Genomic DNA, 13,137 nt, shown 5'->3' with positions numbered 1-13,137 from the left:
TTTAGTAATAACAATTTTTATGGACATCCTTTTGGTATTTATGTTAACATAATCATTCGACTTAGATTGAATTTTATTTATTGCAAACTTACCTGCTCCTAGGCAGCAAGGTAGTATAAAACAAAAACTAACAAATATACCCATATGCATGCGTGCGTGAAGTATGAGACTGCATAACACCAGTTAGCAAGCCTGGAAATGGATAATCTCATCATTTGAGATGAACTGAATAGATTTGATAACCACTAGGTCAGACAGAATTGATAAGAGAACTGGTGAATTAGTAGCAAGTTTTGGAGGATACATTCTGAGTGCAGCAGAAAGAATAAGAATAAAAAATCAAAAAACAGTTAATAGACATTCTAGGAATAGAGACTTGAGGGAGTGTTTGAGGGAAAGTATCTAAAGAAATAGTGACTGACAGTTCACCAGAATTGAAGAATTATTATATGTGAAGTTGTTAGAAGCACATGTTAGCATGGTAGACATACCCTTGCCTGGCTTGACAACTTAAGGACAAATTAATCTGACAGCAGGTTGCCATTAACACAATAGACACTGGAAGACTCTTGAGCTCCAATATGATGTTTGGAAGAATTCTGTTTACAGCTCATTATCATTTAATATTGAGCATATAGTAAAGGACATATTCAGATATACAAAGAATACAAATTTACTGTCTACACTTGCTTGCTCAGAGAACTACTAAAGGTGTGCTCATGCACGAGAAAAAGTGAATTCAGATGTGATAGGTATAATGCATGCAGTGTTGGCCCAACAGTCTGGTTGACTGCTGACTGCAAAAAATGGCAAACAGTATATTTGTGATTTAAAGATAAGATGGTTGAAGGGTGCATGGGTAGTTCAGTGGTAGAACGCATGCTCCCTTTCCCTGCGGGAGACCCAGGTTTGATTCCTGGACTGTGTACCTAAAACAAATGAGGGGAGGGTGCAGGCTCAGTGATAGAGTTCTTGCCTGCCATACTGGAGACCCAGGTTCAAGTCCCAGAACCTGCTTATGCCAAAAAAAAAGAAGATAAGATGGACATTTCTTTGAGAATAACTAAAATAATCTTATAAATAGAGAGCAGTATTGAATAATTTGTTAGAAAGTTTTAACAAGTATGTGTCTTAGGAGTGTGAGGGAAACCATTAAAAGAGTAGAAAACCTTTAACATTAGAACCATTAGAGGAGGAAAAAGGAAGAAATTGAATCTATAGAGGTTGGGAAAGAGACAAAATGATGGGAAGGAAAGGAATGATTCAACAAGGTGGCAGAAATTAGTTCAGTATCTCCAATAATCTAGATAATTGTAAATGGATTAAATTTACCTACCAAAATTTTAAGATTTTTCAAACTGGATTTAAAAACAACGGTGTACAGCTGTTAAGTAGTTTATGAGAGATACAGCATAATGGCACATTAAGTTTTAAAATGGCAGGAAAAAATGTACACATAATGGTAATAAAAACTACAATATTCCTAGAAGTAACAGTGGCCAATAAGTGTAGTATTTATATGGAGAAAATATTAAAACATTATTGAAGGAATAAAAGAAGACCTAAACAAATGGAAAACTTCATCAGAAGGAATAGTAAAGTACTAAAATCTATCAGTTTCCCACAAATTCATGTGTAAATTCAGTGCTATTCTAATGAAAATTGTTACAGGGTTTTTCATGAGACTTAATAAGCTGATCCTAAAATTCATATGGAAAAAAGTTCCAGAATAGTCCAAGACAATTTTGGAGAAGGAAAATAAAATGATTTCTGTAGCTATAAAGCTGTAGAAATACTGTATTGTGGTTTAGTAATTACAAGCAGAAGAAAGATGGACTTAAAAAACAGTATAAGGTGTCCAGAAACAACATGCATGTGGAGAGTTAGAGCCTGGTATGATAGAGGAGAGAGGTGGCCTTGCAATCAGTAAAGCATGCACTAAATAAGACGCTCACCTAAATGGGGAAAACAGTCCCTACCTTGTTATGAAAACAAATTGCAAAGCAGTGAAAGACCTAAATGTGAAACAACCACAGAAAACAGACCAACTTGGGAGAATATGATGTGGGCGGTTTCTGTAAGACAAGGGACAGGAGGGCTTGAACAGCACACACAAAAGACTAGTAAGAGAGTGGCTGAGGCTCCTAAAAGTAAGAATGCTGTGAAGGTGAAGGACATACCCCATCCATCAGATACCACTGGTGAGAATAAAAGGCTGAGAATGACCTGTATACTATCCCTTTAAAAAAGCAAGGACTCCTTTCCCCAAATATTCTTCATGCCTTACTTATTTTATGAACATGAAGAAAAATAGTTGAGGATAAGTTCTAAGTTGTTAATATGACTTGTGAAGAGAACAAATTTTGAGGCAGGGGGAGATAAGCACAGAATAAAAATAAGACTAATAAAGCAATTTAAAATTAGAAGTTTACATCAGTGCATAAAGAGGATCGTGTTTGTGTATATGTACTTATAGACAAAAGACTTTGAATAAAAATGATATAAGCCATATACTGGAAAGTATTTATATTGTATAAAGTATAATAAAAGATAAAAATCTTGTGTAAAAATGGAGAAAGATAATGTGATGTCTTACAGAAAATGAGTACAGTTCCTCATGAGGACTAGATTACTTTAATCATGCACGTGTTGTTTAAAAACACCTGACATTGGGTGGTGCGATGGTGGCTCAGTGGCAGAATTCTGACCTGCCATGCTGGAGACCCAGGTTTGATTCCCAGGTCCCATGCAAAAACAAGCAAACACCTGCCATCTTCATCCCCAAAGCAAGCCAATTAAGTACAGAACTGTAAGAAATCCTCTACATGAGATTTTTTCCATGTGCTACTCATTATTTCTGCATTTGATGTATTTGATGGTCACTCTTTCACTTCCTGCTGTACAGTTTCTCCATAGTTACCATGCTGCATATTGAGGTGTTGTTTCACAAGAAAGGTGACCTTTGAGGTTCATTTGGACATATTTCTAAAACCTTTTAAATGTTTTATAAAAATTGAGATGTAATTAATTAAGGAAATAGTAAATTAATGTAGTGCAAAACAACTTTCAAAAATCTCTAAAGCTAATTTTGTGAAACATTTATATTGTACTGTTTGACTGTAAATAGTGTTAACGATGAAGATTTTTCTGAAGTAGCTGCTACCATTTATCAGAAAAGATATATGGGATGATAAATAAAAAGAACATCCTTAGAACAGACATACAAAGTGCTTTCAACTGATTCTGTTGTTAGTTTTAGTAAATCTATGTTCAGTAAATTTTCATTATTTTTCCTATTTCCTTGAGCATTCATTCATTTTATAAACTTTGATTAAATTTTTGGCCCCTGAAAATAGTGATACATTCTGGGATATGGAAGTTATAACTGAGCAAGGTCAGCATGTTGGTAAATTGAAATACAGTGGAAAATATTCTGTCATATGAATGTAATGAAATTTTCTATGAAGTTTTAAAGATTAATCAGAAAAGGGCTGCGTCTTATGTAAAGGGTTAACACGGGCACCCACAGGAGCAGAGCTGGAATATTAGTGGGAATTTGCTGCATTGCCAGGGCAGGGGGCTTTGTGGTGGGGTCTGTGGCAGTCACAATGCAGGCTGCTGGCTGCCGGCTCAGGCCTCGTTGGGTGTGGGCCAGGGATGGTCAGTTGGGGAAGGTTGACCTGGTCTAGCTTCAGATCATCATCAGTGGGTATTTTTTGGTCTCCAGAAACTTTCGGGTCTGGTGTGTCTCCTTGCTGGTGTTAGTCAGGGTTCAGTTCAGAAACGGGAAGAACTCAGATGGTTCAGGCATGCAAGGTGTAATGCAGGGCATCGCTGTCTGGGAGGTGCTGGATCCTGAGAGTGGACATGTCGCTGCACCCCGGAGACCAGGTGCTGCGTGTAGACCCCTGCTGCCTGCTTTTCTTCCCTATCCACAGAGCAGCAGATCCAGCCCCTGAAGTAGCTGTAGGGGCTCCCTCTCTATCCTCGTGTGCTTCCACATTTGACGAGGTCCCTCTCCATCCTCATGCATCTCCTTCGTGTGCTGGGGTCTCTCTCCATCCTTGTGTCTTCTACATGTGCTGAGGTCCCTCTCCATCCTCGTGTGTCTCCTACACATACCGAGGTCCCCCTCCATCCTTGTGTGTCTCCTCCATGTACCGAGGTCCCTCTCCATCCTCGTGTGTCTCCTACACATACTGAGGTCCCTCTCCATCCTCGTGGGTCTCCTACACATACCGAGGTCCCCCTCCATCCTCGTGTGTCTCCTACACATACTGAGGTCCCCCTCCATCCTCGTGTGTCTCCTCCATGTACTGAGGACCCTCTCCATCCTCGTGTGTCTCCTCCATGTACCGAGGTCCCTCTCCATCCTCATGTGTCTCCTACATGTGCCAAGGTCTGTCTCCATCCCTGTATGTCTCCTACATGTGACATGGTCCTTCTTCATCCTCGAGTTTCTTGTCTGTGTGCTGAGGGCTCTCTTCATCTTTGAGTCTCTCCTATATGTCCCGATATCCCTCTCCATCCTTGTCTCTCCCACATGTGTCCAGGGCCCTGGGGGAGGTCCAAATCAAGGTGTCATCAAGGTGATGCTTCCATCCCAAAGACGGTGGTGATTGGGGTCTGGCTGCCAGCATGATTGGTCCTTGTCACCTCTGTCATGTGACAGTGTACATGCAGCTTTCTCTGGCCTCTGACTTCTCTTCTGGATTCCCATACTTCCTTCTGGCTGTTCCTGTATCTTTTTCTCTCTCTGACCTTCCCTACAAGGCCTTCTGTAATAAGATTAAAATCCATCCTGATTGAGCTGGGCCATACCTTACCTGAAGTAAGCTCTTCAAAAAGTTGTATCTATAAGAGTTCACACCTGCAGGAATGGATGAAATTTAAGATCATGTTTTCTGGTATACAGAGCTCCAAGCTACCACAATGGCTAAATGTCCAGTGCCATTTGTTTCATGGCTTCTTCCTGAAAATTGCTAGATTTCATCGTGGGTCACGTTCTTAGAGTCATTACATAACCCATAAATCTATGTTTTCTGTCACTATGGAGATATAAATACAGACGCATGCATAGTCTTAATTGTTCTAATATGCTATCCCTTTAAATATTCAGTGGAATTGTCTTCTTAGTTTTAATTTTTATATGGAAACTTTCTCAGTTATTCTTTAATTACTTTATCCTTTAAGCCCTCAGTACTCTTCCTGTATGTTCAGGGGTGTTGATGTCTTCTTACTAAGTGCTTGAGATCATGGCATCTGCTCACCTGTAGTTGACTCCCTGGTGGATATTGTAGAGGGCTCTACTAACCCATGGTTGACTCCCCCATGGACGCTGTAGAGGGCTCTGCTAACCCATGGTTCACTCCCCAGTGGACACTGAAGAGGGCCCTACTAACCTGTAGTTGTCTCCCAGGTGAACACTGTAGAGGGCTGTGCTCTTCCCTAGATGACACTCAGGGGAACATTCTAGAGGGCTGGAACAGAGAGTCTGTGCCTACAGGCCAGGAAGTAGACCCGGCCACTCCTCCAGGCCCATGAGAGTTGGCCTGTGGACTGAAAGCCAGGTGAAAGTCAGAGACAGGAGCGTCCTGCCTGGAAGCAGCCTGGGCCCAGATGGGGATGGCAATGGGGCCAGTGACACTCATGGTGGCTTGGAAGGGTGTGTGGCTGGACCACCAAGGATGTGCTAGGCCTCCCAAGGCTGCCCCTGATTCCTGACCCTTGCCTCCTCTTGCCGTAGCCCATTTGTTTGTGCGTTCTCGCTCCCGTGGGGAGGGGCATGGTGGGTGACAGCCCACCCTCCTTGCTTTTCTGGAAGTACATGTGTGAGGAATCCTCTCACACACCTCCTGAAACCTGTGTGCCTTTTGTCTCATTGCCTTTTGGGTTTTTCCTCTGGCAGGGTGACATTTTGCCATCTGCCCTTCCAGAGTAGGTGGCTGTATGTGGGTGCCAGATGAGGCAGCATCCCCATCGTGAACATGGAGGTCTTCTCGCTGTCTGGCCATGTCATCATGTGAAATAAAGCCATCGAACTGTGAGTCCCCCACCTGCCCAAGAGTGCCTGGGCCCCCTCGGCCTCCTGCTCCCCTGTGCACACCCGGTTGGCAGTTTGCAGATTTGAGTGCTCTGTGCATAACACCTGCAAGGGACCCTGTGCACACCGCAGTGCATGTTTTCTTGTGGGCATGAACCAGAACGTGCAGTCCTTGCTCTCACTGGGTGAAAAGCCCCGTCCTCTCCTTCTCTTCTGGTGTCAGTCACGACCCACTAATGGGTGTTTGAAAGCATTGTCTCAACCCCCACTTATTTGAAATCTAGTAATTGATGCCTGTGGCCTAATTTCTGGTGAAGGTCCGCAGACTGCCATGTTAACCAAAGGCTGGTTTTTCTTAGTTTTGGTGTGCGGTGATTGTTTTAACTAATTTTAACAACAAAAACCATGGGACCGTAAGGATTCTACCTTGGCGGGGTGCTTTTTCAGTGCTGCTTTTTGTTCTGTCCTTTTCTCTTTTTTTGGTGAACATATAGCTTGTAGGTTGCACTCTATGACATTCATGCGTCTCTGACCCGAGAACAGCATTGACTGACCCCCGCAGCTGTTGGTGCTGCACAGGGGTGGTGGAACCTACACACCCCCGTGCTGGGTGCCCTGGTCACACAGGCGCTGGCCTCCTCACCGAGGCTCCTTGTTCTCTTCACAGGGCTGCCTCCCTCTGCCAGGGCCACTGTGAGTAGGGCCATGTCGCCGCCTCTCAGCTGCCCCAGTGGGGGCTCTGGTGGTGTGCTGGTTTGACAGGAAGTATACCCCCTAGAAAATCCATGTTTTAACAAACATCCCATTTCATAAAGGTAGAATAACCTGTATTCAATACTGTATGTTTGAAACTGTAATCAGATCATCTCCCTGGATGATGTGATTTAGTCAAGAGTGGTTGTTAAGCTGGATTAGGTGATCACATGTCTCCACCCATTTGGGTGGGTCTTGATTGCTTTACTGGAGTCCTATAAAAGAGGAAACATTTTGGAGAAAGAGATTCAGAGAGAGCCGAGAATGCTGCAGCACGATGAAGCAGAGAGTCCACCAGCCAGAGACCTTTGGAGATGAAGAAGGAAAACGCCTCCCCATGCACTTCATGAAACCGGAAGCCAGGAGAGAAAGCTAGCAGATTACGCCGTGTCCGCCATGTGCCCTTCCAGCCAAGAAACAAGTCCTGACTGTGTTCGCTATGTGCCTTCTCACTTGAGAGAGAAGCCGTGAACTTCATCGGCCTTCTTGAAACAAGATAGCTTTCCCTGGATGGATGCCTTAGATTGGACATTTCTATAGACTTGTTTTAATTGAGACATTTTCTCAATTTAATTCGGCCTTAGAACTTTAAACTGGCAACTCATTAAATTCCCCCTTTTGAAAGCCATTCTGTTTGTGGTATATTGCATTCAGGCAGCTAGCAAACTAGAACAGATTTTGGTATCTGAGAGTGGAGTGCTGCTGCAGTTTGCAAATACCAGATATGTTGGAACGATGTTTTGGATGGCTAAGGGGAGAATTTTGGAGGAACTGTGAAGAGAATGAAGGAGAAGTCCTGGAGTGCTTGAAGAGACTGTTGGTGTAAACGGAACCACTGCCAGTCTGGACAAAAGTGGACACAAAAGGGAGAGATTGGAGTTTGTAGAATAAGAACCATGGAAGCTTGGGCCTGAAGCCAAGAAACCTCATCCTGGAGAGTGGACCTACCCATATACATGGAGAGGGTGAGTTTACCCTAAAGGGTGAGGATGAGTCTTCCACCTTGTTGCATTGGAAGAGTCATGCAGCCTCAGGTCTTGGAGAAGGTAGAACATGCTCACTGGGGGACTAGGGAGAGCCTGGCTGCCACCACATGGTGGCATCCAGCATGTGCCCTGGAAATGGCGGAGAGCCCAGGGGTGGCCCTGATGCCTGGGGAGAGTGGAGCCAAGAAAAAGTGGTCTCCTCGATGTTCCCTGAGGTTGATTTAGAAAGAGGCGGGCCACTGCGTAGGCCCTTGGAAAGGGTAGGATTGCCAGTTTCTAAAGCTGAAGGATAAATGACTTTCAGATTTTGAAATCCAGTGGTGTTTGCCGTGCAGGTTTTCCTTCCAGTTTCTCCAGTCCTGTGACTGTCCTCCTTTGCATATTGGCATCAGATAACTTATTCTGGGATTCACAGGTCCGCAGCTGGAGGAGAATTTTTTGTACCTGTTTAAGGTGATGCTTGTCATTGCCAAGTTGATGAGGGGTGGACATGTGGTAGTTAGATTCAGTTGTCAACTTGGCCAGGTGAAAGGCACCTAGTTTTGTTGCTGTGGACATGAGCCAATAGTATGTGAATCTCATCTGTTGCTGCTTACATCTGCAGTTGGCTAGGAGGCGTGCCTGCTGCAATGAATGACATTTGACTTAATTGGTTGCTGCTTAAATGAGAGAGTGCAATGTAGCATAGCCAAAGCAGCTCAGCATACCTCATCTCAGCACTCACAGCTCAGCCTAGGCCTTTGGAGATGCAGAAAGAAATCACCCTGGGGAAAGTTGTTAGAACTCAGAGGCCTGGAGAGAAGGCCAACAGAGACCATTCTGTGCCTTCCCAAATAAGAAAGAACCTCAGTGGAAAGTTAGCTGCCTTTCCTCTGAAGAACTAACAAAATAAATCCCTTTTTGTTAAAAGCCAATCCATTTCTGTTGTGTTGCGTTTTTGCAGCTAGCAAACTAGAACAGGTGGCATGAGGCCAACACTGACAGTCATGTAGAAACCTCAGCTTGGAGAACTCTTCTGGGTACCACTTTCTGGGGTATGGAATGCTTTGACTAAATCCAAGAGTCTTTCTTACACAGGAGGTCTTTAATTGCAAATTTTGCTGGCTTGTATCAACATGCAAGTCATTTCCATTTTTTTTTCTCTTCCTGCTCTGATCCATATCAAGGTATTACTTACTGAAATGTTTGTATCCTTTATGCAGACATCTTTATTTCCCATCTATTTATTCTCATTTAGTTGTATTGAAATTTTTGAGAAAAAAAGTCTTGCTAACTTTTTTCCCTTTTAGGTCATCTATATCTCACCCAGGACCTGTGGTCCATGTAAGTGACAGTCCAATGGATGAGAGAAAGGTAGAATTTCTTCTAAAAGTTATATTTATGATATAAAAGAATGAATCTTGGTATCCTTAAGTATGTAAACTCTTCTAGGACTGTACTTACCAAACCTGAGATTGCTTACAAAGGTTATATATCTCATATACCAAATGACTTATTTATACATTATGAAAAACAAGTGAAAAAAGTAGAATCATTTAAGATTTTAAAGAACCAAAAAGTACCCTGAAATACCAGTAAAGTTGAGTACACTTGAAAGTTTTCGTTTATATTTGGCTTGTTCTAAATAGTTTACCAGATTTTTCTGATAATCCTGACTAAACGTATTCTTTGATGGTTTTGAATTATTTTCAACACACTTGATCAGTTTTTATGTTGATTATTACATGTTGCCTTATGTTAGCATCATGATCTCATCTCCTCTAAGTGTTTCTTCATAAATTAACAATGTAGGTATTAAAGCGCATTATTTAATGTAGCATTTTGAACCATATTATGTCAATTATATATAAGTTTTAAATTCTGAAACTAGTTTCCTACAGTCGGCATCTCAATAAACTTAAAAAAGAATAGAGTTTCCTTTCCCATAAATCTGGTTGCTAATCAAAGCCAGCCTGTGAGGTAGTTCTGTGTAATAGTAGCCTTCCTTCTGCCATAGAGTTTTCTGTGATAGCCTAAGTGAGTGCTGGGCGTGTCTGTGCTCCCAGGGCCCGGCCACCTGGACGTCTGGGCTTGGTGTTGGTGTTTGCCCAGGTCTTCCCACCTTCCATCCATGGAGGCCCACAGTGTCTGTTCCACTGCCCTCTTGGTGGAAATTATGATGAACCTGTTTACATAAGGGTTTGCATTTAGAAAATTATCTTCTATCTCTTCTTCTTATTTCTAGTTCACTCATTCATTGACTCAGCAATTATTCAACAACTATTGGTACCCACCCTATAACTTTTTTTATTTTGGCTTTACATTTTCTGTATTATCTTTTTTTTAAATTGAGGAATCTTTAGATACATGCAGTCCATACATAGTGTACCATCAATGACTCACATTATCATCACGTTGGTGATCACCATAATCATTTCTAGAACATTTGCATCACTCCAGAAAAAGAAAGAAAAAGCACATACATTCCATACCCCTTATACCTCCCTCTCATCGACCACAAGTAGGTCAATCTACCCAATTTTTTACCTTTTATTCCCCCACCCCCCATTATTTATTTATTTTAACCTTATTTTTTCACTCATCTGTCCATACCCTGGATAAAAGGAGCAATGAGACACAAGGTTTTCATAGTCAAACAGCCATATTGTAAAAATTGTTTAGTTATATAGCCATCTTCAAGAATCACCGCTTCTGGAACACAGCTCAGTGGTTTCAGGGACTTCCTTCCAGCCACTCCAATACACCATAAACTAAAAAGGGATATCTACATAATGCATAAGAATAACCTCCAGGATAACCTCTCTACTGTTTGAAATCTCTCAGCCACTAAAACTTCATTTTGTCTCATTTCCCTTTTGGTCAGGAAGGCTTTGTCAATCCCATGATGCCGCTACCCTGTAACACTTTTCAAGGTGCTAATGGTCTTCCTATGTATCTCCTTTCTATCACTTTCATGGCTGTTCTGACATTATCTTGGGGATGGAGGGCAAGTTGGATGAAAAATTCATAAAATTGTTTTATTCATATCTTGTCTCTGTTCTTTCTTTTTCTGTCTTCTACCTGCCTGCTCAGCTTTCCCCATACCTGTTCTCTCTCACACATGCACATGCACATAAACACACACACACACACACACACACACACATATATATTTTTTATTTACTTCTGAGTTCCTTTTTTGCTAAACTTTATTTTAGTCCAGAATGACTTCTCATAGTGGAGCATTTCACTGGGGAAAATTTAAGTTTCAGCCGTCAAAGTGTTATTGTGGCTCCTTTATTGAAAGAAACGTCTTGCTTTTTCGGTGTGGGTCTCTGGTTAATGACGTTAAGTCTTCTTAAGCCTTAGCCTCCAACTGCCACCTCACTTCAGTTCCAAAAAGGTGAACTAGTGACAATAGTTTATATTCTAGGTTTTAAACCTTTATGCACATCCTTTGTTCTCTTTCCTTTTTTCTCTCCCGTTTCCCGATTCCATACCCCCACCCTCTTCCTGAGAACCAGTGCTGTGTTCATTTATAAATTCATGCAGAAGGATAAAGGAAAAACTGGAAAGAGGTTCTGCCCACCTGTATGCTTCCACCCCCATTCTCAGAGCAAAATGGAAAGGAGCATTCTTGGATCAGGATATGGGAATCAAAATGGGATTTTTGCCCCACTTCTACTCCTCCAGCTTTCTGTCTCCTGCTCTCATTCTGAGAAGGAAAGGAGAGTTCTCTGTCTGCATTTTTTGAGGTTCTCTGTCTGGCTGTCTTGAGTTGCTGCAGAGGCACAGCCTGGTCTGGGATGACATCTTACATGTTCATTGAAAGTTCATTTCAGGGGTGTGTGGCAGAACAGCCGGCGAGTTTCTTTTGGCAAAGACTTCAGGGACTGTTCTCTCTTCTTGCTGTGCTCTCACGATCTTTCTGGATCAAATTATTATCCTTTCAGACCAGATGAGAGTTAAAACCATGTGCCTCAGTGGACTTACTCACCAAATAAACAAAGATTTAGATGACATGCCTGACATACTTCTTGAACAGCCATCCTGAAAATATATTTGTTTTTATTTGAATGTTAGGTGATACCTGGAGGGTGATTCATTTGCAGTGGCCATATTTTAAGTTAAATCACAGTAATTTGGTTCTGTTTGCCTTTTTTTTTAAATCCTTTACAAAATGAAAAAAAGTAGAATAGAAATAAGACTGTGGAGTTCAAATACAGGACTATAGTTTTCAGCCACAGGCAATTTTAAACAAAGTTCAAGGAGTAGCTGGGAGCTGGCAGCTTCCCTCTCTAGGGGTTGCCCTGTGGCTTTAGCTACTCTGGCTGCATCCTCAGTATGCCTGTGTTATGCCTTCTTTTCCCCACTATCCATGGTGGTTAGGGGCTCATTGATCAGTTAACTACCAGCCTCCTCTCTCCACTGGAGAATTGGAGCATGGGGCACCTAGTACAAGTTCTGCAGGGCCTGGCCAGTCCCTCAGGTTGCCACGAGCACCTGCCCTCTGGGGCTCTCTGGCCTTACCTCCCTAACCGCTGTGCACTCCGTGTCCCGATTCTCTCTCATGGTTCCCACCTGTCCTGCAGGAGCTCTGCACCTGGGAGGAGGAGGAGCTGATGCAGGCTGTGCTCCAGCAGAAGAACCTGGAAGAGCTGCTGCGGTGCAGGGAGCAGGAGCTGTCTGAGCAGGAGATCGACATCCTGGAGTGGGAGCTTAACATCACCCTGCACCAGCTGTGCCAGGAGAAGTCCCGACTGAAAAAACACGTGGGCAAGTTCAGGAAGAGCCAGCTGAAGCTTAAGGATGGCAACTGCATCAGCCTTCCCTCTGGTCAGTGGCCAGGAGCCTGCTGGAAGTAAGAACAGAGAACCTGGTTTTGGGGTGGGGCAAGGGCTTGGTATGGGCAAGGATCCCTACCTACTCTGTCCCAATAGTAGGGATTGAGCTTTTGGAAACACAAGACCTAATGTTTCAAAATGGACCTTTGTTGAAATCGGCCATTCTGTTCAGTACAAAGACGTTGGCCTGCTGAAAATCTCACCCACTTTAGGGGCATTAGTGACTGTGACTGAACACAGAGAGTGAACTGATAGTTGAGTGTGGTCCAGGCTGCTAGAAGCATGGCTGCTCACATAGACACCTTTCCTTTTAGGCAGACTTGGAGAAGGAAGCATGTGATTGGGGTGGGGTGGGAGAGCAGTTTGTAGATTTCAAGGTGTATATGTGTGAGACAGGAGAAATCTTGCCTTTGCAGAATAGCTCATGTCAAGGTTTATTTAAATGACTAGTTCTCTGAATGCACTTGAGTTTGTATTTAACTCACAGGACTTTGATTTACACATAAGCTTTAGAAACACATTGGCTAAAAAA

General features: G+C 42.8%; 1 protein-coding gene across 1 annotated transcript in view; it reads left to right on the top strand.

Annotated features, from left to right (window-relative positions):
* The window catches only part of LOC143667189 (uncharacterized), a 289,857-nt gene that overhangs the window by 19,625 nt on the left and 257,095 nt on the right, over positions 1 to 13,137 (top strand). Inside the window, exons 2-4 of the mRNA XM_077141130.1 lie at positions 5,909 to 6,043; positions 9,072 to 9,135; positions 12,354 to 12,622. The gene's annotated coding sequence lies outside the window, so the exon portion shown is untranslated. The remainder of the gene's footprint in view (positions 1 to 5,908; positions 6,044 to 9,071; positions 9,136 to 12,353; positions 12,623 to 13,137) is intronic.

The sequence above is a fragment of the Tamandua tetradactyla genome, chromosome 23 (genome assembly GCF_023851605.1).
Source record: "Tamandua tetradactyla isolate mTamTet1 chromosome 23, mTamTet1.pri, whole genome shotgun sequence".
NCBI lineage: Eukaryota > Metazoa > Chordata > Mammalia > Pilosa > Myrmecophagidae > Tamandua > Tamandua tetradactyla.
This window is presented reverse-complemented; position numbering and strand designations above follow the sequence as displayed.